Genomic DNA, 25,973 nt, shown 5'->3' with positions numbered 1-25,973 from the left:
AGAGAGAAAAAAATGAAAATTTTAAGGAATTTGGGGAAAAAAAAGAAATATTTTCAGAAATAATATATTTAGAAATTTCTAAGCCTGCTTGGGTTCCAGACTTGCCCACTTTAATATTCACAACTGTCTGCTACTATACATGCAAAAAGCCTGGTATTAAAAAGTGTATCATTTTAGAGCATAAATGTGTGCAGTACTGTGTTGTGTATGCTCTCACTTTTAAAACCTTACTGGCCTGGGGTTGGATCCTGAGAAAAATTCAAACTGAGTGAGATCTACTTTCAGAATTTCTGCCCTTCTCCCCCTCTGCTGCACTCTGCTGAGACCCCCACCTGTATTGCTGGGGCCAGCTCTGGAGTCCTTAGAAAAGCAGAGACAGGGACCTGTTGGAGTGGAGCCAGAGGACGCCGCAACCATGGTGGGAAGGCTGGAAGCCCGCTGCTGTGAGACCAGGCTAAGAGAGTTGGGATTGTTCATCCTGGAGGAGAGAAGGCTCCAGGGAGAACTTCTAGTGGCCTTACAGTACTTAAAGAAGGGGCTACAGCAAAGCTGAGGGGAGAGACTTTAGTAGAACTTGTAGTGATAGGACAAGGGATGATGGTTTTAAAACTAAAAGAGGGAGATCCAGGCTGGATGTAAGGAAGAAATATTTTTAGGCTGAGGGTGGTGAGTCCCTGTCCCAGGCTGCCCAGAGAGGTGGGAGATGCCCCATCCCTGGAACCATTCCGGGTCAGGTTGGATGGGGCTCTGAGCAACCTGGTCTAGTGGAAGATGTTCCTGTTCACTGCAGAGTGGTGGACTAGATGACCTTAAAAGGTCCCTTCCAACCTAAGCCATTCTATTGTTCTAATGTTCATATTTAGAGTGGACAAAACAGGAAAAACATGCCAGTTTGAAGCTGCTTGCAAATTCTTAGTTGAAGTACAGATATGGTACAGGCAAAATTACAAAGCTGAATATCTGAATATTTGTACTGAAAATCACAAAGCTCTGTGTGGTGATAAGGTCTGTATGATATTTCATAGAACTGTGCAGTAGTAGAATGTATTCAGGACCTGCAAATAGAGACATAAACATTAAAAAATCATTTTAATGTTTTTGTTATAGTTCTTACATTTTGTATTTTTTTTTCTATGTGCTTTTGGTTTATTTTGGTTCTTTGGTTTGCAAGGAAAAAAAAAAAGCTGCAGTTTTATTAGTCATGAAAGATATTTCTGAAAGACTGCTTCAAAGCTGTAGACTGTTCCTTTCATGTAGCTGGAATCATTTAAAGAAAGGTGTAATATATAGGAAATGGAAGTGTGGCCTCCATTATGAAGAGCCTCATATACACCTAAAGGAAATGGAAGAATTTGCAGAATAAAATCACTTTCCAGCTTGTATCATGAGATAGCTTATTATGTAGCTTCCAGTACCTCATTTATCAGAAACCAAAGTGGCTTCTCTTTCCCAAATTGGCCCATTTCAACTGCTAGGTAAACAGAAGAGAAGGAACTCCTAATCTTTGTGGGAGTATTGTGATGTTACACTGTAAATACTTTTTTTTTGGATGAGGTCTTGGGCAGATGTTAATCAGGAAGGGTCCTTAAAGGATGCACTTATCTGACTGCAGTATAAAATACTTACCCTTTTTGGGATGCTTTCTCAGTTATTCCTGGAGTTAGCCTGATGCCACGATCCAGGAGGACAGGGTCTTGTGAAAATCACTCATTGTAAAGTTCTTGCCCGGTTGAACTTCATTACAGATTTTACTTTATGGACTGCTGCTTTGGCCATGTATTTGGTGCTGAAGTGTCACTTTCCCTGGTGCCCATTTCTCTTCAACAAATATGAGTTCAACAAATACAAATTATAGAGTTCTGCTACAAAGCTGACCTATCAGAGCAAGAAAAGAAAGACTGACTAGAGACACAAAATGAACAAAGCCCTGTCTTTCTAATTTTTTTCCACCTTTCCATCTTTTATTCCATTTTTCCACCTTCCCTCCTTGATATGCTTTAGGCCCTTCAGATTATTATCCAGTTCTTCACAGTGACCTTTAACACTCTCTGAAGTAGATTAGCAGCAGCATTTGACTGTCATGTGTGATGCTGAATGAAATCACCTTGCTTCCTCATTCCCCATATCATGGGATTCTTGCTGACTCATGAACTTTCTGTATAGAAGCAATGCTTTTGCAAAAGCCGGTAAACAGAGAAGGGGAAAAGGTGGGGGGGGAAGCCCAGCTAGTGAGCAATCAGAACTAGAAATGATCCTGTGAGAGGGCAGAACAGAAAGGACATGGAGAGAAGGAAGGGTCAGGGCAACAAAACAGTGCAGGGAGCACATACACGCACATAAGCCCTTTTTTTTCCACAGTCATGGTTTAAGACAGCCTGCTGTCACACGCAAGCCCCACACATACAGACAGGAGGGCAAGTAACACAAAAAACATCTCCTGGGTTGAGATAGGGAGTTTAATGAGATGATACACTGTGCAATTTACCTTAGCCTATTTGCAGAAAAGCACAGCAAAATTAGAAGCAGCAGCAGAAGCCAAACTTACTACATTATCCCCTCCTTATTTTACACCATCTATGTCATGCCCAGCAACAATTAACATCATGCAGCATACATCATATGTCATTCAATGACCATTCTTACTGAAAAGGAGATTGCCTTGCTGTACACAACAAACTTCTTACTGTAGATGTTCCAGAGCTCTGCTTTGTCCCAGTAGTTTAGGTAAGTCCTTGATCAGTCCAAATGAGGTACTGAATTTCCACCCCTGTAACAGTCAATTCCAGTGATGTCTTCCACCCCTGCAAGTGAAAGCAAATGGTGGCCTTCATTCCAGTGCTTTGCTTCCAGCACATCCAACTGATGACACCAGAATAAAGATGAGCTCCACCCATCATAGTCTGTTAGTGTCAAAGTACTCTGTGCACCTGTATCTACTAAAGTTTTATACTCTGGTGGGTTTCACTTATCAAGACATGGGATCCATACAATCCAATAAACACAACTGTCCCTCTCCTTCATTTGGTTGGATTCAGAGCCCCTCTAATTCTGTCTGGAATCACTTGCATCCTGTGAAGATGGTTTGGAAGTCCCTTCAGGAGGATTGGAAGCAGCTTTAGTTCTTCTGCACTTTCTGGGTGACTTTCCACTGGGAATTGGGGCAACATTCTTCAGGGGAGAATTGCCTTTTAATTCACAGACTCACATAGCTGGGGCCAAAGTGGGTTTTCCATCCTGCTTTCTCATGTCGTTCTCATGGTCAAATAAGTAAAACCACAGGGTACACCATGGTGTGTGCTTCCCAGACTCTGTCTCTTGGACAGGGAAGCACCTGCTCCTAATAGCTGAAACATGGGACTGTACAGGTGGGGAATAGGACACATTCGTGTTGAGTTTATGGACCTTCCCTTACAGTTCCTTCACAGCAGAAACACAGGCCAACACAGAGGAAGAAAGACTTCCCTTGCATTGCTGGAATCTGCCATTCATTTCATCCACCATTTGCCTTTGGCCATGTTTCAGGGCCAGGCATAAAGACCAAGAGGCCACTTCTGGCTCTTCCTCTCATTTCTGTGATTAACTTGTTTCATCCTCATCCTCTGCAAGGCAAACTGCTTTCCTGCTATGCTTCTTCTTCTGTACAGGGATGGCTGATACTGCCACAGGCTGGTTCTCTGGTGCAGCTGCTGTGCCTGCTGTTAGGGTCTGATTAGCCACAGTGCCTGAAGATCTGTCTGCAAACCCAGAGACCTTCTCTTGCCCCTGAATGCTCTGAGCAGTGATGAGATGGGCTGTGATAAGTGAACAGTGATAAGCATGGGACAGGCCCTAACACATCACAGTGATTCCTCACTCTTGGGATCTTCGAGGCTGACAACAGACTTTCTCCAAATATTCTACCAGTTTGTCAGGATTTTGTGGTTTTTGCAAGAGTGAAATTCCAAGAAATCAGAGGGGAGTACCATCCCAGACACTTGCCCATACTCTTCTACGCACCCTGCCACTCATAATTATCCAGCCTCAGGGCAGATCTCCAGGTGGTATTCATGGAAAAGACTGCATCCCTCGGGACAAGATCTGGCCCGTCAGCTGGGTGAGATTACATCTAAACCAAGTGGCTTCTGGAGTAACCACATCATAACATGCCAGTAACCTGCACAGCAACACAATAGCTTTAAGCCTTTTCCCTGAGGTGATAAGCACCAACAGAAAGAGTGCATCAGGTATAAGGGCATAAGGTTTTATGTAACATGACCAGGGCTGGGCCCTAGCACATCATCCGCAGCCACTCCCAGAAAGCAAATGCATCAACATGGCAAACATACCACACACACAAAACAAAGAGGCATACAATATTCTTTAACAAGCCTTAATCAAAGCCTCTCATTATCTCACTTCTGATTATCTTAACCTTTTTTGAGTCCCATGGTGGGTGCCAAAATTACTGTCCTGGTTTAAAACAGCCTGCTGCCACAAGACAGCCCCCTCCCCAAAGACAGGAGGGAAAGTAACACACACAAAACCCCCTCCCTGCCCCACCCCCAATCGCGGCAGAAAAGACCAGTGTCCCCAAACCCAGAAAGCAGAAGCAGCGACCAGAAACTGGAAGTCTCTCATGTTGCAATCCAAACTACAAGCTCCATGATACTTCGCTCCAGCCAGCACTTTTGTTTTAACACTGGCATGGTGTCAGCATGCTATTGCAGATTCAACTGGCTAAACCCATGACAGACAGACAACTGGCACAGAGTGTCATATGGCCTTTCATAAGTCATTTTAACTCTGTTCCTCCTTTATTTTGTCTGTGCATTGGAGAATGGGCTGCCTTATGCTCAGGGTTTGCTCAGTGACCATGTAACACTGGGGTGAGCCTGTTCCCTAAGTGAAGCTGGTAACAAGGCTGGATATTCTATCCTCTAGCAGTGGAACACCACCAGGCTGCAGAAGAGCATGTGTGTGAGTGTGAAAAAGGCAGCATGTGCATGCTTTCACCACTTTCACAACTTGCTTCCAGTGCCTCATTTATGTTGTGTGTACGTGCTCACTGCAGGAGGAGATGGATCAATAGGACAAGCCTGTGTTGCTCAAAGCCAGCCCCAACATTTAAAACAATTTTGTAGCTCATTCAAAGTTGTTTCTCCCCAACTCCATTTTCAACAGCACCAGCAAGGACTCACCCTTATTTGTCAGCAAAGGCTGCAAGGCCTAATCTCATTAAATTTTTAGAATAAGTGTGAATTCAGTGCTAGAGAAGAGGTAGTATGGGGTTTGTTGCACTCTGTCCTTTCACATCAACAGGTGCAGCACACAGTGAAAGGGCTGTACACTGTTCATCTCTCTTTCCAGCTGTCCTGGAAATCAGTGGAATTAAGGTCTGAAGGACTAGTGGCAATGTCATGACCCAAACGGGAGGCGGGGGGAAAGGGCACAGAAAATTCACATCATAAGGAGTCTGAGACCAGAGATGGCCAAGGAAAAATAGACCCTAATCCAATAATACTCCTAAGTGACTGCAAACAATTCTATGCACAGGTGAAAGCAGATTCTCAGAAGGTGAAGTGCTTTGCTGGATCAGGGTCTTTGTACATAAGAGGACATGAAGCTGGTGTAATATATGTTTTTAGTGTAGAGATAGGTTAGTCCTGAAGCTTTCCATCCAAGTTAGGTACTATTTCATCAGCTTTCTGGCTTATGGTGGTCTGTTTGGTCTGTACTGTGGGAGGTATCTGAAGGAATTACTCTCCTCTAAGAAGCAGAGGGATATTTGGCAGGATCAGAGGTCAGCTGCAGAAGAACAGCAGACAGGAAGACTCATCAGCTTGCACCAGTCAAACTGCTGCTATCAGCAATGCCAGCAAAACTCCTGCCAAAGAGCCAGCCTCCCTCAGGGAAAGAGGGATCCATATTGCTGAACAATTGGCCTGGTGTCCCATTTCACAGGGACAGAAAAGGCGAATTCTTCAAATGGCCTTTCATTTCCTGCAGTAGTTTTTTGGGTTTGTTTTGGGTTGGTGGTTGTTTTTTTTGTTGTTGTTGGTTTTTTTTGTTTCACAGCTGACAGTTTCAGCTCTTTGATGGCACACTCAGATCAATAATATTTCATGGGAAGCAAGCAGAAACAAATACACACTCGTCTAGTCACTGATTGCCAGTGAAACAGCATCTCCCACTGCTTGCCAGCCATGTCCCTGGTGTGCCTGTCAGCAGCTATGTTGCTTGAGGAAACAAAGGAGGGGAAAGCAGGGAGGAGGATCCTCCTTGGTATAGCTTACAGTGATGCATGATTATGAAACTCTCCCTCCAGTGCCAGAAAATCAACTCCAAGCTGGCCCTGCTGGTTATTGAAGTCTTGGCAGGGTAACCCTGCTCCCATTGAGAATTAAGAGAGTTTTGCCATAGGCACAGGGAGGAAGAGAATAGTCATAACTTAGATATGTTTTACAGAGAATGCAAGGTTGTCCTCTGCCACCCCCAGGCTAGTGTTTACATGGTGATTGGCTTCTGTAAATGAGAGTTCTTGCCATTCACTGAACCCATGGGTGTACAGACATCAGAAGATGGAAAGTCTTTAGCTCACAGCAAGATGTCCAAAAATCTATGGGAAACCACACTGGCTACTAAAGCTCATCAAATAATGGGTGAGAAACTGAAGGGGAAAAACTCTGGTTCAGATCCAATAGCTTTTTCTAAGAGTTTGGGTTTTTTTTCTAATAGACAGCAAATAAAGTTTTAAACTGCTTGAGCCCTTGAAAATAAAGATTTTGCTTAACTTGTAGGGCCTTAGAAATCTTTGGTGTGGCTTTCTCTTCCTTTTTAATTTACATCAATGTTTTAAGTGACATTCACTTCTTCAAAACAAAACATTGGCCAACTTCTTCTTACTAAATTGTTAAAAGAAATCTTTTCAGGTTTTCTCAGGGAAAAAAAACAACAACCAACCCAAATCCAACCAAAACCCAGAAATATTATCAAATTGCAGGAACACAGAATTACAGCACAAAACACCCCAAAGAAAGCAAAACAAATCCTTTTCAACCTTCCTCAGCCAAAATTATTTAACTGAATTTATGTTCTTATGACACAAGCTATAAAAATTTATGGTCATCTGAAAATCCATAGTCTGGAGGCAAAGTTGCTACTCATTTAGAGCTCTCCCATCTGCTATTCTCCTGCTTTAACATTTTCCCTCTGCACATTGTGTGAATTTTAAGGACAGGGATGATACTGCCTCTCAAGAATAGGTTCTATAAGGTGGCATTTGAAAGGGTGCTGCACCACCTTGCCCATCCATCAACAGCACTTCTGTCATGCGATCTGGATCTTTAAGTGTTGGGCCCACTACTGCCTGTTTTGTTCCCATCCTGCGTCCAACCTGTTCTCCAGGCTGGCAGCACTGGTGGGATGTGAGCTGTGGAGCATAAGATGTTACCAGAACAACTAAAAGGCAGGAAGAATTGGCTGACAAGTGAGGAGAGGCAGGCTTGGGCAACTGTTGAAAGAGGACTTCATCTTCTCCACTTTTTGTACCTGAGGATATCAGGGAGAGAGTAGAGGGGAAGGAAAAAGTGTTTTCTTAGGCTGTGTCAATGGAAAGAAAGGACATCAAAGCATCAGGAGAGAAAGAGCCAAATTTTCTTGGCAATCATCCCTCAGCTTTAAATTCACTGAGAATTCTCATTCTCAGCAGTTGGTGGCTTATTAATCATTGACCTGTAATTGGATTTAAATCTGCATCCTAGGCTGTCAAGTCTGAAATAAAGAACCATGTGGAAGAGGAGAAATGGCTCATAATAGGCCTTGTGACAGTTTTGAGGGGTGCTGGTGGGAGATTTCATTGCCACTAATATGAGCTGGATCCATGTGATTTGGGAAGCTTCTGCCAAGAGTCAAATGGACTACGCTTGGGATGTCCTTGCCTAAAAATAACTGTCAATGAGCAGCTCATATCAGAGAAACTGCTCTTCAGTGAATTCTGTTTTCATCTGAATTTGCTTTTGGTATTACTCAGCAATAATTTCTAGTCATGTTTCAGCACTGCTGATAGCACAGAGAGAATAGAAAACCAATTGCCTGGGACATTTATTAGATGTAATAGTAGATACTGTTTCTTATACACCATCATCTCTTTTACCAATGCATCATCATTGTGAAATGCTTTGTGTCACAGAACAATGTATCTTAAAGTACTTCCTAGTTCACAGTAGGATGACACCCAGGAACATGTGTCTCGAACATCAAAAACAGTTGTCCAGTGCTTGAGTGTGGCCTCTACAGGTTGCAGCATTTGCAGCCCACTTTGGATCTGGTAGGCTGGGGGAGAAGTGACTGGACTGAACTCTGCCAGCAGTGTCAAGAGAAGCACTGAAACTGTGCACTTTGACAGAAAAAGTATTCTGTTTTCACTCAGGAGACAGCTCTGCATTAAAAACTACATTTTTCCTCTGATTCAGGGATGTTGCCAAGGCCTTCCTCAGAAAAGTTGTGTGCAAAGTTCTTAGAAAGCCTGTAACACAGTGATATTTAGAGTATGTGTCTTAGCTTTGTTTGTAGAGTAAGAAAAGATAGACTTTTTGATTGCTATGGTTCCTCTCTTTGGTTGAAAAAAATCCAAATACAAACCACAATCCACCTCTTAGATCAACAACTTTACAAGAAGTAAGGAGTAACCTAGCACGATCAAATGCCTTTTCTACATCTATACAAAAGGCAAAGTTTCCTTCCTGACTGGCTGCATTTAGGGTAAAATTATGAGGCATTGATTGGTCTAAAGGGATGCTCTTGCTTTGGGAAGCAGTGGAGGGAATGCCCATTGATTCAGATGAATAACTGATAGAATGATATTTTTTTCCTAATCACAGCAGAGTTCCTTTGGAAAGTAAAAGATTTTGTTATGTTTGTGTGTTAGCTCTGCAGGCTGGTCATTCCAGATGCATTTTGGTTAATTCAAAGCCACAGACTGCCAGGATTCTGCTTCAGCTTTGTAATGTTAGACTTCTCTGACACAGGTGGATGTCAAATCTGACCTGAGTGATGTTCAGTGAGCCAATAATTTTCATTCTGTGCCTGCACTCCATTTGACAGGACCTGGAGGAGTTCAGGGCAGGCAGGCTTGCTGAGCGTAAAGTAGCATATCTGTTTGATAACACAGCTGCCTTTCAGTAACTCGAGAGAAAGAAAGGGAAAAAAAACCTCTCCAGGTTGAATGAAACATTCTGTTCAATCTAAAACACGTTACCTGACATTTCAGAGTTTCTGTCACATTTCCCAAAATAAGAAAGGGTTGTTTGTTAGTTTACACTTCGGGGCTGTTTCTTTAGTGGTGTGCTTAGACCCAGGAGACCAAATGGAGGAATTCGTGCCTTTAATCTCTCCTGTAAATCTCTGGGACAGTGGTCTATCCAAAGAGCTATAGGGTGTTTGAGGTGGAGATATCTGAAGCCATAGTTCAACTCAATGAGCTTTTCTTTCAGTGGTAGTGCTGGCAAACTCACACCCCCTTTCCTTCTGCTCTTCTCTTCGTCCTAGCCACTTTCCCAGTTGTGCCATTAGAATTGCTTGTGGAGTTAAGGATTATTAAAACAAAACAAAACAGAACAGAACGCCAGGGAAAAAAATGGTAAGACAGTTATTCCCATTCTTTCCAGGTGCAACAGACATGAACTGGTACATCTGAGTGGGCAGGAGTGAAAAGTAAAGGACAAAGCACGACCAAGTTGTCCTTTACGGGAGAAGCGAGTGTTTATGAAATTAAGACCTTAGGATTTTTTTCTCTTGGTGCTGTTCAGCTTTCTGAAAATAGCTCACTGTGCATGGGCACATGAAGAGAGGAAAGGGCTTTTCATGCTGGTGAGCAGAAAAAAAGAAAAGAGGTGCATTTAAGCCTTTACTTGGCAAACCAGCAAAGCAGGCCCCTGAATGAAGTGGTCTATTTCTGAGGAAGAAGGGGAACAACCTCTGGGATGCCTTCTTTTCTTCACTATTCCCTAGAAAGATGACAATTTTCCATGAGTATCAAAATAAATACATTGAGAATAACAAGTGCATGGAGGCACAGGTACTCAGAAGAAGGGCAGCACCATGACAGTTTCAGTCACATGCAAAAATAGGTAGAAAAACCTGCAAGCCTTTCACCATGCCCAGAGAGGTGGTGGAGGCACCATCCCTGGAGATATTCAAGAGAGGATAGGATGTGGCACTTGGTGCTGTGGTTTAGTCATGAGGTCTGTGGTGATGGGTTGGACTTGATGATCTTTGAGGTCTCTTCCAACCTTGGTGATTCTGTGATTCTGTGATTCACTGGTTTCTGTTACTTTCATGTGACAGAGAAGGCAAAAGCAACACTGAGTGATTGGGACACGAAGCTTGCCAAATTTAAAGGGGAGATATGGAGAAAGACATCAGTGTAATGACTGTTTAAGGAATTTATAGGCTTCCTCTTTCCAAGAGGGTAGCCTACAGTTCAGGTTATAGATTTAATGGATAAGTCATAGGGGAGGACTCCTTGGATCTTTCTCCTAGGAGAAAAAAAACAAAGTGAGTGACTGAGCTTGTCCCCATATGCTCTAACATCCATGAAAAACACAAACAAATGGCCAAGAAAAAAAGGTTAAGATTTTTTTTCCCTGTTTTTTTCCCCAATACTTTTTCTTAGAGCTTTGATCATGTTTTATGCTTATATTTGATAGCAACAGTGGGAACTCCCAGACAAGCTTCTGCCCAAAATATTGGAACCTTCATGTTCCCATGTGCATTTCATGTCCTTCTTCTGAGCTACACTACATTAACTCATGTTGCTGACACACAGACACTGTCTGGATATTTGAGTGGCTGAGGAGGGTGGAGGAGGACAAGAGAGTCTTACAGGGTGTACTCATGAAAGGTGGGTTACTTGGTCTTTTCAGAGGAGAATTACTGGGTCTATCTACTTAACGGATTGCAACAGCAGCATGAAAAGGCCTTCAGAGAAGATTATTGATACTAGAAAACCAAACTAAGTAAGGCCAGCATACGCAAGTTATATTTTAAAACATACAACAATTTAAATAACCTTGGTGATACTGCTGCTAGGAAATATCTGGTGATATTGCTGATAGGAAATTCCAGTGGTCCTTGCCCAGAATGCAACATTACCAAGATAATGTTTTATAACACATATACAGTATCAAATGCAAAAACAAAGAAAAGAAGCTGCCTTTGTGCATAATCAGGGATTAGATTACGAAGAACTACATTTGCCCCCCCAAAAAAGGGAAAAAAATGACAAATGTACATTTTACTCTTATTTAGGAGTTAGCTTGTTTGTCCTCAAGTGACCTAGATGAATTGAGAGCCCTGTTTTCCATTTTGAATTCCTTGAAACATATTTTTATATTGCCTTTGATATTTCTGGTGAATAACATGCATACAAAGCATAATATAACCATTTTGTATATAGCTGTCACTGTAATGGAAAATTCAAAATGACTGATAAAATGGTATATGATTATAATCAATTATTAGTTACATGGTCATGTCAGTGAGGCTCTGTGGCTCGGTGAGTACAATAAGTTTTAAGGATGTCAATAGTATCTGCAAGAGCTGGCAGAGTACGTAAGGAGCAGCACAGACCAACTACAAGGCCTGTCTGTGTGGGTGATTTTGTTTCTGGTATCTGCATATCTTACAATATCTTTCTCTTAGAATGCTTTGGCATGAACACAGATTTTTCAGGAAAGTTTACATGAAAGCTGTTTGGAGAAGGTACCCTCTCCATGAGGTCTTTTTGCCTTGTGTCCACTGCTACCTGCACCCTTGGAGAAGAATGCGCCTTCACCAGGCACCTGAAAGTGCACAATGACCTAAGATCACTGGATTTTTTTTAGTATTTTTTTTTTCAGTTGGTTGGTTGGTTGCAGTTTTGGTTTTGTCTTTTTGGGGTTTTTTTTGGGTCAGTGGTGGTGGGAAGAAGAGTAGCTCACTGGCAGTGGCTACTTGGTTTCCCCATTCAGAAAGCAGAGGATGAGGGATTTGTTTCTATGCTTTGTGCAATAATGTGAAACAGGATCACTATGTTCTTTGCTTTCGCTGTTAAGCATGCCTTGCTACTCTCAAAGTGGGTTAAATGGTGAAAATGATTGTTTATTCTGAATAAAAACATTCCTGCATGGAGCTGATTTCAAATAGTTGCATTCACAGAAGCTCTTAATACCCTGAAGACAAAAAGGAAAGCAACCACTGGGAGGTGGTCTTACTCACTCAGAAACCCTGTTTATTTATCACCAAAATCAAAGAGAAGAATTGAAGTATCCTGAATTCCTGTCTACCTCCTAACTTCTAGTCCTCACCACAGAATGAACCTCAAAAAACTGACTGCATGCATGTCCATGGTTGTCCCCCTGTGTACCACTAGATTACTACAAATACGGGGACTCCTTTGAACCTTTTGATGTGCCTCCCTAAAAACATACAGCTGACTATGATCAGGATTATATCCCATTCCCAAGTAATGACCTAAAAGCTAACTCTCTAGCCAGCTTCATCCACCATTTCTTTCACACCACTAACTTCACAGTAAGCATCAGTAATACCTCAGGTATGGTGCCCCATAAAACCTGTTGTAGACAGTACAGCATGACTGATTTGCTGTGAAACTCAAGGGCAGTCTTGGCTTCAAGGACCATGAGATGGTACAGTTTAAGAGCCTCAAGGCATTAAAGAGAGTATAAAGCAAGCTCACTACTCTGGACCTTCAAGAGAGCAAACTTCATCCTCTTCAGGGATTTGCTTGGCAGGGTGTCATGGGATAAAATCCTGGAGGAAAGAGGGGCCAAAGAAAGCTGGTCACTGCTCAAGGACCATCTCCTCTAATCCCAGGAGCAGTGCATCCCCCCCCAGAAAAAGGCAGGCAATAGTGCCAGGAGGCTGGCATAGATGGACAAGGTGCTCCTGGGATTACTTGGGCACAAAAAGTCTATAGAGTGGAAGCAAGGACAGGCCAGATGGAAAGGTTACAAAGAAGTTGTCCAGTCAGACAGAAATCAGGTTAGGAAAGCTAAAGCATGGATGGAATTAAAATTGGCAATGGACATAAATGGGAACAAGAAGAATTTCTTCAGGTGCATCAGTGACAAAAGGAAGGCTAGGGAAGATGTGAGGTCTTTCTAAAAGCAAAACAGAGATCTGGTCACAAGGAGTAAGGAGAAGGATGAGGTATTCAATGACTACGCTGCTTCAGTCTTCACCAGTGAGGGCTCCAACTGCACCACCCAAGTTCCATAAGGCAAAGGCAGGGGCTGGGAAAAGAAGGATTTTCCCACCATGAGCAAAGACCAAATTTGAGACCATCTAAAGAGACTGACAGTGCATGTCTATGGAGCCAGATGAGATCCACTCCTGGGTCCTGAGGGAACTGACAGAAGAAGTTTGCAAAACACTGTCCATCATATTTAAAAGGTCATGGCAGTCTGGTGGAGACCTTGCTGTCCAGAAAAGGGGAAACATTACCCCCCATCTTCAAAAAGGGAAAAAAGGAAGACCCCAGAAACTATAGGCCAGTCAGTCTCATCTCTGTGCCTGGCAAAATCATGAAGCAGATCCTCCTGAAGGCTTTGCTAAGGTATATGGAAAATGAAGAATAGGTGATTGGTAGTAACTAACATGGCTTTACCAAGAGCAAATCATGTCTAGTGTATTTGGTGGCTTTTTATGCTGGAGATAGAGCATCAGTGATAAGAGAAAGGCAACTAGATTTGTGTAACTTTTGACACACTCCTCCATGACATCCTGGCCACCAAACTGGGAAAGCATGATCTTGAGGGATGGACTACCAACTGGATAAGGAAATGGCTGGCTGCTCTCAGAGTTGTGGTCAACAGCTCAGTGTCCAAATGGAGACCAGTGCCTAGTGGCATCCCCCAGGGGACAGTACTGAGACTGGTGCTGTTCAACATATCTGTCAGTGATAATGACAGTGGGAGTGAGTGCACCCTCAGCAAGTTTGTGGATGACACTGGGGTCAGAGTGGCTGGAGAGCAGCCAGACAGAAAGGGAGCTGGGGGTACTGGTTGATAGTATGCTGAACTTGAGCCAGCAGTGTGCCCAGGTGGCCAAGAAGACCAATGGCATCCTGGCCTGGATCAGGAATACAGTGACCAGCAGGAGCAGGGAAGTCATTCTGCCCCTGGACTCTGCATTGGTTAGGCCACACCTTAAGTACTGTGTCCAGTTCTGGGCCCCTCAATTTAAGAAGGACATTGAGACTCTTGAATGTGTTCAGAGAAGGGCAACAAGGCTGGGGAGAGGTCTTGAGCACAAGCTCTATGAGGAGAGGTTGAGGGAGCTGGGATTGTTTAGCCTGGAAATGAGGAGGCTGAGGGGAGACCTTATTGCTGTCTACAACTACCTGAAGGGAGGTTGTAGCCAGGTGGGGGTTGGTCTCTTCTCCCAGGCAGCCAGCACCAGAAGAGGACACAGTCTCAATCTGTGCCAGGGGAAGTTTAGGCTTGAGGTGCGGAGAAAGTTCTTCACAGAGAGAGTCATTCGTCATTGGAATGTGCTGGCCAGGGAGGTGGTGGAGTCACCGTCCCTGGGGGTGTTCAAAAAACGATTGGATGTGTCACTTGAAGTAGTTTAGTAGTCATGAGGTGATGGGTGAGAGGTTGGACTTGATGATCTTTGAGGCCTTTTCCAACCTTACTGATTCTATGAATCCATATGTGGTGCAGCTGACATGCTGGAGATAAGGAATGTCATCCAGAGGGACCTGCACAGACTTGAGAGGCGGGCCCATGCCAATCAACTTTATGAAGTTCAACAATCAAAGTACAAGTTCCTGCACCTGGGTTGGGGCAATCCCAAGTACAAATATAGACTGGGATGAGAATGGCTTGAGAGCAGTCTTGAGGAGGACTTGGGTGTGTCAGTTGATGAAAAATTCAACAGGAGCTGGAAATGTGCACTTGAAGCCCAGAAGGCCAAGTGTATCCTGGCCTGCTTCATAAGTGTGACCATCAGGGTGAGTGAGGTGATTCTTCCCCTTTACTCTGCTTTTGTGAGATCCCACCTGGACTAGTGTGTCCAATTCTGGCATCCCCAGCACAAGAATGACATTGAACTGACTGTTGTAGCAGGTTCAGGGGAGGGCTATAAAAATGATCAATGGCTGGAGCACATGTCCTGTGGGCACAGGCTACAAGAGTTGGGGCTGGAGAAGAGAAAGCTCCAGGGAGACCTTATAGTGTCCTTCCAGGACCTGAAGGCAGCCTACAAGAAAGCTGGAAAAGGACTTTTTACAAGGGCTTGTAGAGATAGGATGAGGAAGAATGGCTTTCACCAGGAAGAGGGCAGAAAGAGACTAGGTATTAGGAAAAAATTCTTTATTGTGAAGGTGGTGAGACACTGGAATGGGTTGCCCAGGTAGGTTGTGGATGCCCCATCCCTGAAAGTGCTCATCACCAGGTTGGACAGGGCCTTGAGCAACCTGGTCTAGTGGCAGGCGTCCCTACCTATGACAGGAGGGATTGCAGCTAGATGATCTTTAAGGTATTCTTTTGACTCAAACCATTACATGATTCTATATAAGGAGAGACAGTAATTGCAGTATCTTAGCAGCTCAAATTCTTGTATTTACCTTCAGAAAATTCGAACTGAAAAATCTTTGGAAAAATAGAGTAATTATTCTGCACACAGGATGAGAGGCTGTTAACCCAGTGAGTTTTCTCTTAATGTTAAACATGCATTCTTTGCTCAGTCAAGTCAGCCAGGCTGTTTCTGTGGATCCTTGTGTATTTTCTTCTGAATCTCATTGCTAAGGGAAAACATATCCCTCTGATATACAATGCTGTCCTAATATGTGATATTAACCAACTTTGTTGTAAATAACACCAACAAATGGGAAATCTCTGTTGCTGAGAATTGTTCATGAACAAACTCAAATCATGAATAACCTAAGAATTTGCCAGCTAAAAAACAGCATGAGGACCAGTGCTCTGAAGGGATCCCTGATGAGTCCACTTGAAACAAAGGATCTCTCAAGGCACTGTTGGTTTCTCTCCCCACTTGGTAAGCAGTTTTGAGCTAACAAGAGGGTTGTTCATTTAATGAAAAATGTTGATCTGTTTAAAATATGGATCTATGAAAACAATGTCTTGTCTTATTAAAAAGTCTCTGAGAATCCAAGACCATGTGGAGTTAATCAAACCAAATTATATAACCAAAGAAATTATATAACCCAGGAAACTGACCAGTGTTAACAGTAGGGGGAATTGGTGGAGGATGGTTTTATTTTCATTTTTGGGAGATAATCCATCTTTGAAGAAAAAGCAAGCATTAACAAGCCTCAGTAAAAATGACTTCTTAAATAACACCAATGTGAAAACTATTTGTGGGCCTTTTCCTTGGAGAAGTTAAAACTTTGTGTATGAAGACAGGTGAACTTGTTTTGTCCAAAGTAGCTTTATAACCCTTTGCTATTCCAAGTGAATATTCTTTAAAACTGACAGAGCATTAGAGGGAGCTGGAACACCAGGCTGTCAACGGCAAGCATCACTGCAAACACTGCAGGACCAAAAGCCAGACTGGTGATGGTATAGAAGCTATCAGCATGGGGCCAACACTTTGCCATTCCCGGACGTAGCTTTCCAAATCCCTGTTGCAACAGGAGGGGTGCATTTTCTAGTCCTGTCGCAAGTGGGGAGGAAGGTTTGACATCTTTTGGCCTCTGTCCTCAGGGGTTGGATAGCAGAGGAAGGAATTACAGCTTTGACTTTGCTTGATCTGGAGAGAACCATAAATACCAGCAATTGATCTTTTGGGTCATTTCTTAAACAAATGTTTCAAGTCTTTCTGATCTTGCTGGCAAATTTGCTTTTTTCTCGAGGGCTCAGAAGGTCCTAGAGGTGGAGGTGAAGCATCCTGCTCCTTTTAAACTAAACAGCCAGCCCCATCCTCTCCTGCCTCCAGACAGGTCATTCTTAATGCATTCTAACCTCATCCAGATGATTTATTTTTTTTTTCCATAGACTCACAGCGCTGAAAACACAAGTCCATAGTATTGCTTTACTTCAGCTATGGCCAGGTATTACCACCCAGCAATCACTTTGACCCTCTGACATTGCAGAATGGCTGGCTCATAATGGGAGGCAGTTTGGTACCCATTGTGAGAGAGAATTTGCAAAGCAGCCTAAGGAAATTTGGCACTTCATTCCCACTGAATTACAACGGGATTTGAGCATTGAGTTTCCTTAGACTTTTAAACCTTCCCCTTCTTTTTAAAGTAATAGAGGTGGGGTTTTAGTAACGACTCTGTGTTGGCTTAGTGTTGATTCTTTTGACGTTTCTGGACATTTAACCATTTCTTTCAAAGAGAGCATCTGTTGGAAAAACTGATGGTGGAGATTTTCAGTGATTTGCTTTTAAAGTTTTGACCTAAAAGTTTATCGAAAAGATTCATTCAGGAAAAAAAAAATATAAAAATAAGAACAAGGTGAAGGGAGGAATCAAGCAAGGTGGAGAGAAGTAAACTTAATGAAATGTAATAAGTAAATTCCAAGGTGCTTTCCAAATGCATCTTGGTTATCTCAGTCTAGAATTGTCCTGAAAACTCTAATGTTTATTTAACTGTGGAATATACAAAGGGGGTTCCAAGATACTTTGTATCTATCGTATACCAGTATACTAAAAAAATTTAAAAACAGCTTTGAAGACAGAAACCTAATTAACTTTCTTAAAGATGCTTCATCTAGGTATTTGTTGAAAACTCTTTTAAACTACATACATAGATTATTAGCTATTAATCTAGTTTTGTGGCTTTGGTCAATTCATAAAACCTTCTCTGAAATCAAATCTGAACTAGAATCTACTGGCACATTTGCCTATTTGGAAACACCTCGAATTTCTTATTAATTTTGCTTGATAACGCAGGTCTTTCTTTGGCAGACTGGAAACCTTGCTTTGAAAATAAGCAGTTATCCCTTCTGGCAATTTTTTTACCACCATTTTGAACTGGAATTGCACAGAGGGCTAATAAGTTGTTCACAGAATCACAGAATCTTAGGGACTGGAAGGGACCTTGAAAGATCATCTAGTCCTACATCCCCTGCTAGAACAGGATCACCTAGAATAGGTCACACAAGAACGCATCCAGGTGGGTTTTAAATGTCTCCATAGAAGGAAACTCCACAACCTCTATGAACAGCCTGTTCCAGTATTCTGTCACCCTCGCAGTGAAAAAAATGTTTCCTTATGTTAATATTGAACCTCCTATGCCCCAGCTTGCACTCAATGCCCCTTATCATTAGACATCACTGAGAAGAAGCTGATTGCATCCTCCTGACACTCGCCCGTCACATATCTATAAACATTAATGAGATCACCCCTCAGTGTCCTCTTCTCCAACCTGAAGAACCCCAGCTCCCTCAGTCTCTCCTCTCAGGGGCTTGTTCCACTCCCTTAATCATCTTTGTGGCTCTGCGGTGGACTCTTTCAAGCGATTCCCTGTCCTTGAACTGAGGAGCCCCAAACTGTACACAAATGGTTAACACCGGCTAACAATGAGAGATCATTAACTTAAACGTCTTCCATTTATGTGAAAGCATCAGTAATGCAATGGGAGTTTATGCTGAAGACAAGCTTCAGGCAGTGGAATTTTCCTGGAGCCAAATCAAATGAGCCAGGTATATGTGCAGCCATAAAAAAAACATATATATATATATATATATATATATATATATATATATATATATATATATATTAAAATTAAGAAAAAGTATCCAGGAGAGAAAGATGAGGACTTTACTTGTTTTTAGTTTACTTGCAGGATCAGCCACAGGAGGAGGAAACTGTCAGGGCTGCATAGAAGTCGCTGCACAATTCAGAGATGGACTTCTGTGGAGGAGGGAACATCTTGAACTCCTTAATGGATGCCTAGAGATAAAAAGGAACAAGAAAAATGAAGCAACCAGCAGAACAGCATTTGATTTGGTCTAAAGCTGTGTTTTCTTCATGTGAGACAAAGCACTGGAGCAGCAGCACTTAACTCCCAGAAAGGAGGTGTATCTCATTGTTTTCAGTTATCTCTGGTTCTAAACAATGCCACATGCTGGGAAGTCCGGATGACTAGCATTGCTCCAGGGCTCCGGGATGGCTGGCTAGTGTCTCCCATTTTTATGGAGAGATGACTTAGGGAGATTTTCGGCATCGAGCCAACCAAAGGGACCAAAGAAGGATGTTGTATCCTAGACCACTAGAATTTTATGAGAGCATAAGTGCAGCAATTCTGTGAGCCCTAGAAAAGCTTAGTGAAATATCCAGCCATGGAGATGATCAGAAAGTGAACTTCATCTCTAATGTTGAAACAAACTCTCCTACATCTATTCAATTAATTACTTTCTCTGCATCACTTATGATTAGCTAAAAAAACAAACAAACAAACAAAAAACCCTATAAGGCTCATGTAATGTCTTCCATTATATGTTTCTTTGTAAGTTGTGTTCAGAAGTTATTGTGCTCAAATTTTTAAATGCATTACTTCAGCAGCCTATGGCCCTAGCTCTATCAGCAGATTTGGTTTCTGTTACTAGTAACATTTGGAAGCAGGACCAAAGCAGGAAATAATCTGCTTTCAGCATACGTGGAAACTTCTCATGTTTGTAGTGGGCAAAAGCAAGCTCAATCCACAGGGAAATATTGGGTTTGCTTCATCAAATATACTCAAAAACAAACCAACCAACCAACCAACCAACCAACAACAAAAAAAACCCCAACCACCACAGAAACAAACAAAAAAGCACAACAAAGAAACACCCACAAATGTGGAAGCAAATATAAATAGCAAAAAATGTTTTCCAGAAAAAAAATTTAGCTAAAAGAAGGACCTTTGAGATGAAGGAGGAAAAATATTTTATGTGAGGGTGATGAGATCTAATTTTATACTTTTCCTTTCCTTGATTCCATGAGGATGAGAAATACAATAACTAAAACCTCTTTCAAGAGATTTTTAGAACCTAGGCTCAGCAATTCTTGTCAAGGCAACTTCTCTTAGTATTTAATGCTGCAAAAAGAAAGTCGAGTGCAAACATATCCACAGGAAAAAGAACTTATTCTCACCTATACTGGCCGCCCTTTAGCTAACAGGATTTTGTTTGTTAGCCTCAGATGCATATATTTAATCTCCTGTTTGAACTTTCCTCAAAAAAACAACAAAAAAGCGAGAATTTGCACACAGGGAGAAACTGCAATTCAAGTAGAGAACTCTGATTTGGCACTAATGAACTCAATTCTCTCTGTAGCCAGCAATGAGGCACATATCTACTGAATGTATGACACTGCAGGTTAGGCTGACAGCAGCTCTCCTCCTGCATATTGCTGACCAGAGACATTTCCTAAATTATGGCAAGGGCTGCTAGAGCAAATAGAACGCAAGGTCTGACACAGGCTCTCCCCTCATGATCTCAGATCAGGGAATTCTCCTTCATCTTCCATGGAGGTTTAATTTTCTGATGTGTCTGATTGTGGATATAGGACAATAATTCTCTGTGAGTCTCCCTAATGTGAGAGGCTGAAAGAACCCCAAACACATAACTGACAGTTTTAGCAATTCCAGTTACACTGACAGTTTATTACAAGACTTCTTACTGCAGGCAGCCCAATTCAAATAGAAGGCTACCCAGCTTTGTTTACAATTGCTCTGAGAATGGAGAGCTGCCCAGAGATGTTTAGTCACCCTTTAGCCACGATGTATTAGTAATGTATTCTATGAGTAATACCTTTGGCATATAGGTAGGAGGGTCAGCAGATATCTGTATGTGTATAGAGCCCCTATATTTTTTCCTTGGATGCAGTATTTATAGCCTTGGCAACCTGATTCAAAGTTTCAGAAGGAAAACTCAAATGACTTGTAAGATCTTCTGCAATCATTTTGCTCCTCTCAGTGAATTCACAACGTGTTAATGGGGTCACAGCTTTACTCTCTTGTTCCTCATTTTCCCTCCAGTCTGTTCATTGTTTGTCCATTGCTGCAAAACTCTTATGTGCAGGCAGCTACAGTTCCTCCTGAGTGCCCAGGACAGAGACACTCTGTTCCTAATTGGTGTTTCTAAGCTCTTCTTCCATGCAAATAATGCTGAGTAGATGTCATATCTGGTATCTTTTTCATAAACTTTTTCTTTCAAATTTCTCCTATGAATTACTACTCTCAGTCTTATAGAATCATTGAATAGTTTTGGTTGAAAAAAGACCTCTAAGATCATTGAGGACAACCATGGACCTAACCCCATCATGTCCATTAAACCAAACCCTAAAGCGCCATGTCCACACATTTCTTGAAAACCTCCAGACATGAGAGTCTACCAACGCCCCAGGCAACCTATTCAAAAGCTTGACCACTCTTTACAAAATGATTTTTTTTCCCCCTGATATCTGTTCTAAACCTCTGCTGGCTCTTGTTCAGATGGCTGTCAAGCAACATCCCCAGATCCTTCTCTGTCAGATAGCTTTCCAGCCACTCTTCCTCATGCTTGTAGCATTGCATGGGGTTGTTGTGACTCAAGTGTAGGACCTGACACATGGCTTTGCTAAACCTCATGCAACTGACCTCAGTTCATTGATCCAGCCTATCCAGATCCCTCTGTAGCATCTTCCTACCCTCAAGCAGATCAACACTCCTACTCTCATCCAGATACAGTACTGGACCCAATACTGAGCCCTGGGGAACACCACTGTCTACGTATTGTGTACCTCAGCCTCCTCCTCATCCTTGGCCACTATGTTTCCCCCTGAATACAACGAAGGACAAAGATTCTCCTTAGTCCTCCTTTTGTTGCTAATTAATTTGCAGAAGCATTACATGTTCTCTTTGACAGATAAAGCCATATTCATTGCCATTTGGGCTTTGGCCCTTCAAATTTTCTCCTTGCATAGTCTCATGACAATCTTGTAGTCCTTCCAAGTGGCCTGTCTTTCTTCCAACAACCATAAACTTCCCTTTTCTCCCTAAGCAGTGACCAAAGCTCTCTATTCAGGCAGGCCAGCCTTCTTCACCACTGACTTGTCATTTGTCACATAGAGACAGCCTGTTCTTGAACAGTGTCCAGCCTTCCTGGATTCCTTGGCTCCTCAGGATTGCCTCCCAAGGGACTCTGCCCACCAGTCTCCAGCCAGAGTCTGCCTTCTGGAAGTCCCAAGTGGCAGCTCTTCTGTCCCTCCTCTTTACTTTTCCAACAACTAAGAAGTCTATGATTTCTTGACTGATGTGCCCAAGACTGTCTCAAACCATTACATCACCCAGAAGTCCTTCTCCATTCACAAACTGCAGGTGCAGCAAGACACCTTTCCTAATTGGTTCCATCACCATCTGTATCAGTAAGTTACCCTCCACACACTCCAGGAACCTCCAAGACTGCTCTGTCTGTGTTCTATTTCCAGCAGACATCAGGGAAGTTGAAATCCCCCACAAGGTCAAGGGCCAGCAACTGCAAGACTTCTCCCAGATGCCCAAAGAATGTTTTTTCTGTCTTTTCATCCTGGTTGGCTGGTCTATAACACAAACACCAGGATATCAGCTTTGTTGTCCTTCCCCTTGATTCTTACACATATGTAACCCTCAACTCTATCATCACCATCAGCAACTGCAATACAACCAAAACACTCTCTGACATACAGGGCCATGCCACAGCCTCGGCTTCTTTGCCTATCCATTCTGAAGAGTTTACAGCCATCAGCTGTGGCACTCCAGTGGTGTGAGACATCCCACCACATTTCTGTGATTCCTACTATATTCTATTTTTTTCTGATAGACAATGGTTTCCAGCTCTTCCTCTTTGTTTCCTGTGCTGCATACATCTGTGTGGGTGAGCTTCAGTTGGTCTAAAGGCCTTGCCACCTTTTCATAGTGACAAGTCCCAGTTTATGCCTGGCTGCTCTCAAATGCTCCTATGCTGCCCTCAGGCTTATTTCTAGCCATGCCTGTTTTGTGCCCTTCTCCCTTCATATCCAGTTTAAAGCTCTTTCAATGAGCCCTGGTACCTCCTGTGCTAGGATCCTTTTCCTACTGTGAGTCAGGCATATGCTGTCTGTTGCCAGCAGACTTAGTGTCCTGTAAATGTCCTGATTAAAGAACCCAAAGTCCTGCTGCAGACTCCAGACTTGGAGACAGTCATTGATCTCCTGGCTCTTCCTGCTTATTCCTTCATTACACCCTGCAACTGCAGGGAGAAAGGAGAACACTACTTGTGCTCCTGTTTCCTTAACCAGTTGTCCTAGGGCCCTGAAGTCTCTTTTAATCACCCTCAGACTTATGTCATTACTCATGTTTGCAGAGCCTTAGGAGCGTTGAGGAGGGACCTTACTGCAGTCCTCAGGCTTTCAGGAGAACACGAAGACAAGCTTTTCTAGAGGTTGTACAGCAACAGGGTGAGAAACAATGTATATGAACTGCAGCAAGCTAAGTTTTGATTGCATATTAAGGGAAAACAAAAATAATTACAGTGTGGGTAGTCAAACAGTGGATGAGAGGCCCAGAGCTGTTTGAAGCCACTGCCTTTGATGTTAAAAATTCAGCTGGTCAACACCTGGAACAAATTTACCTAAGTGACCATGATCTGAGTAGGATACTGAACCATCAGAAGAGCTCCAGGGGTCTCTTCCAAGCCATTTATTCTATCTTTCTATGTCTAATTATTGTTTTACATGTTAAGGCTTCTAGGGTTTTATTGAATACAATGATATTAAAAAATTGACAGCAGAATGCACAAATGAATAAAAACCTAGCTTTTTCCCCAGTCTTGGTATTAGTGAAGATTTTTTTTTAAGGCTGAGTGATGTTGATTCTGTTTTATAAAAAGTGCTGTCTGATAAAAGAGTAAGCATGGCTTTTCTTTTCCACCAACGTACTTATGAAAGATCCGCAGTTTCACTTTTTCCCAACAGAAACGCAGAAGCATTAATGCTGCTTATCTTGACTGGCATCACGTTTCATTATGGCACATCATGAAACCAGTCTAACCATTAAAATCAAAGGGAGCCCATTTTCTTGACATTTGTGGTTTGCAAATCAGATCTTGTTGGATGTTGTTTCTCTGTGGCTTTTTGGCATCTTTAGTTGTTTTTTGTTGTTGTTGTTGACTGGCTTTTTAAAAATGCATATGGAGTGGAAATAGCTGTAGTAAATTACCCTATTGCAGATTCTGTTCTCTCTGGTTAATTTTAATATAACCTGTACTTCAAAGACATAGAATATGCTAACTAAGTAACTTTTGCTTTAATTCTTGAAATAGAAAACGAACCAGAATTGTCTTTGGAAGTGATTTAGGAACATGTTTTAGTGGTAGAGGCTTAGCAGCAGTGGCAGGATTGCAAGCGGTTGGACTTTATGATCTCAAATGTCTCTATGGTTCTAGGATTCTCCCTCTAGTTACAATAACAAAACACTCAATGATGGGTTAGATTTTCATGGCAAAACTTATATCATAATGTTTCTAGGAAAGGTTTCCAAAACTAGTTGTAAATAATCACATAATAAACCCTTAGCTGCATACACTGAGAAATTGTTTAGATGTAATGAATGGTGATATTCATGTTGCTTCTCTTGTCTCTAATGGTAAAAAAAAAGGCAACATGGTTATTGGAGGTCTTGATAAAATCCATTTAAATCAGATGATGGACACTTGCTAAAGACTGCATGAGCAAGAGCAACAAGTCTAATTTTTTTTTTTTTTAATTTCTTATTTTTCTGTTTAATTTTTGTTTACTGTAGAGGTTCTTAAAAATTAATATGAACTCAAACTATTCCTATGCTCCTTCAATCTTAAAGATGTGTATTTTTCCCTCTCTCTGAATAGAAAAACAGGCAACTTTTAAAAAAATAAAGCACATAATTGTGGCATTCCATCATCTGAACACAGAGGTTGGATCTCATAAATTGCATGAAGCTGACTGCCTGGTTCCCCAAGACATCTTCTTTTTTTTTCTTTTTTTTTTTAATTTGATAGAAACCGTGCAAAATGAAACTGGATCCCCCTCAACAATTCTGTGGGAACCCAGCACTCCAGCCATAGAGATATTGTAGGAGAAGAATAAGCAGCCTATAGCCCTAGTCAGACCAAACCAACAGACAAATCCCCAGAGAACAGCTTTTTCATTCAGGCAAGCTTGAGGAAGGGACTATTTATACAAAAGCCAATTTAGGTTGCTGGTAGCTGTTTTGTTTATTAATACCACTGAAGACACAAGTGCTTCATTTCTCCCAGCCCAGGTTTCTTTTCAGCCTGACCTTCTGTCACATGACTTGAATAGTATAATGTTGCAATGTGTTACCATGGAAATGATAGTGATGATGGAATGTGTTCAGCATAGCCAAATTTGAACCTAATGAGAGCAGATGTGGCTTGGAGCTTTCATCGCTCAAGAGCAGATCTGGTTATACTGTCACATCTTACCTTAGGAATCAAGAAGAAAGATCTTAACACACAACTTTGGGCGATTATATTAATTGTGAACACCAATATGAATGTATGCAAATAATTTCTACTTGCTGTAAGCATCTTTTTATAAAGTCAAACACACCTACATCAGGAGATCTGTGAAACATTACAAGCCATGAGCAAAACGAGAATTCTTATCCACCTGCAGTTTTCATTGATGATGTGCATTATCTTCTTTAAACACAAGCAGGTTCCTGTACGTCACTGTGTGTTATCAGTTTTAGTTTCTACACTTTCCTAAGAAAATAACTACTTCCAGTTGCTGCAGGCCAGTGTGACATGCTATGCAAAGCTGCATAACACCATGAATAAATTATGGCTGTCACCAACTTCTCTGTCTAAAAAAGGCTGTTACAAAAATAAATTAGCATTGCCCTTGAGCACTGCTAAAAGTAAACATCTCACACATGACTTTGCTAACTAAAAGAATAAGACCTCCATTTCACCACAGTGAAGCCTGCACAAGCAAATGCATACACCATGTGAGAGCAGAGCCACTGTGCTAATCAACCACAGAGA

The sequence above is a fragment of the Dryobates pubescens genome, chromosome Z (genome assembly GCF_014839835.1).
Source record: "Dryobates pubescens isolate bDryPub1 chromosome Z, bDryPub1.pri, whole genome shotgun sequence".
NCBI lineage: Eukaryota > Metazoa > Chordata > Aves > Piciformes > Picidae > Dryobates > Dryobates pubescens.
The sequence above is the reverse complement of the archived record's forward strand: the minus strand, read 5'-3'. Positions refer to the sequence as shown.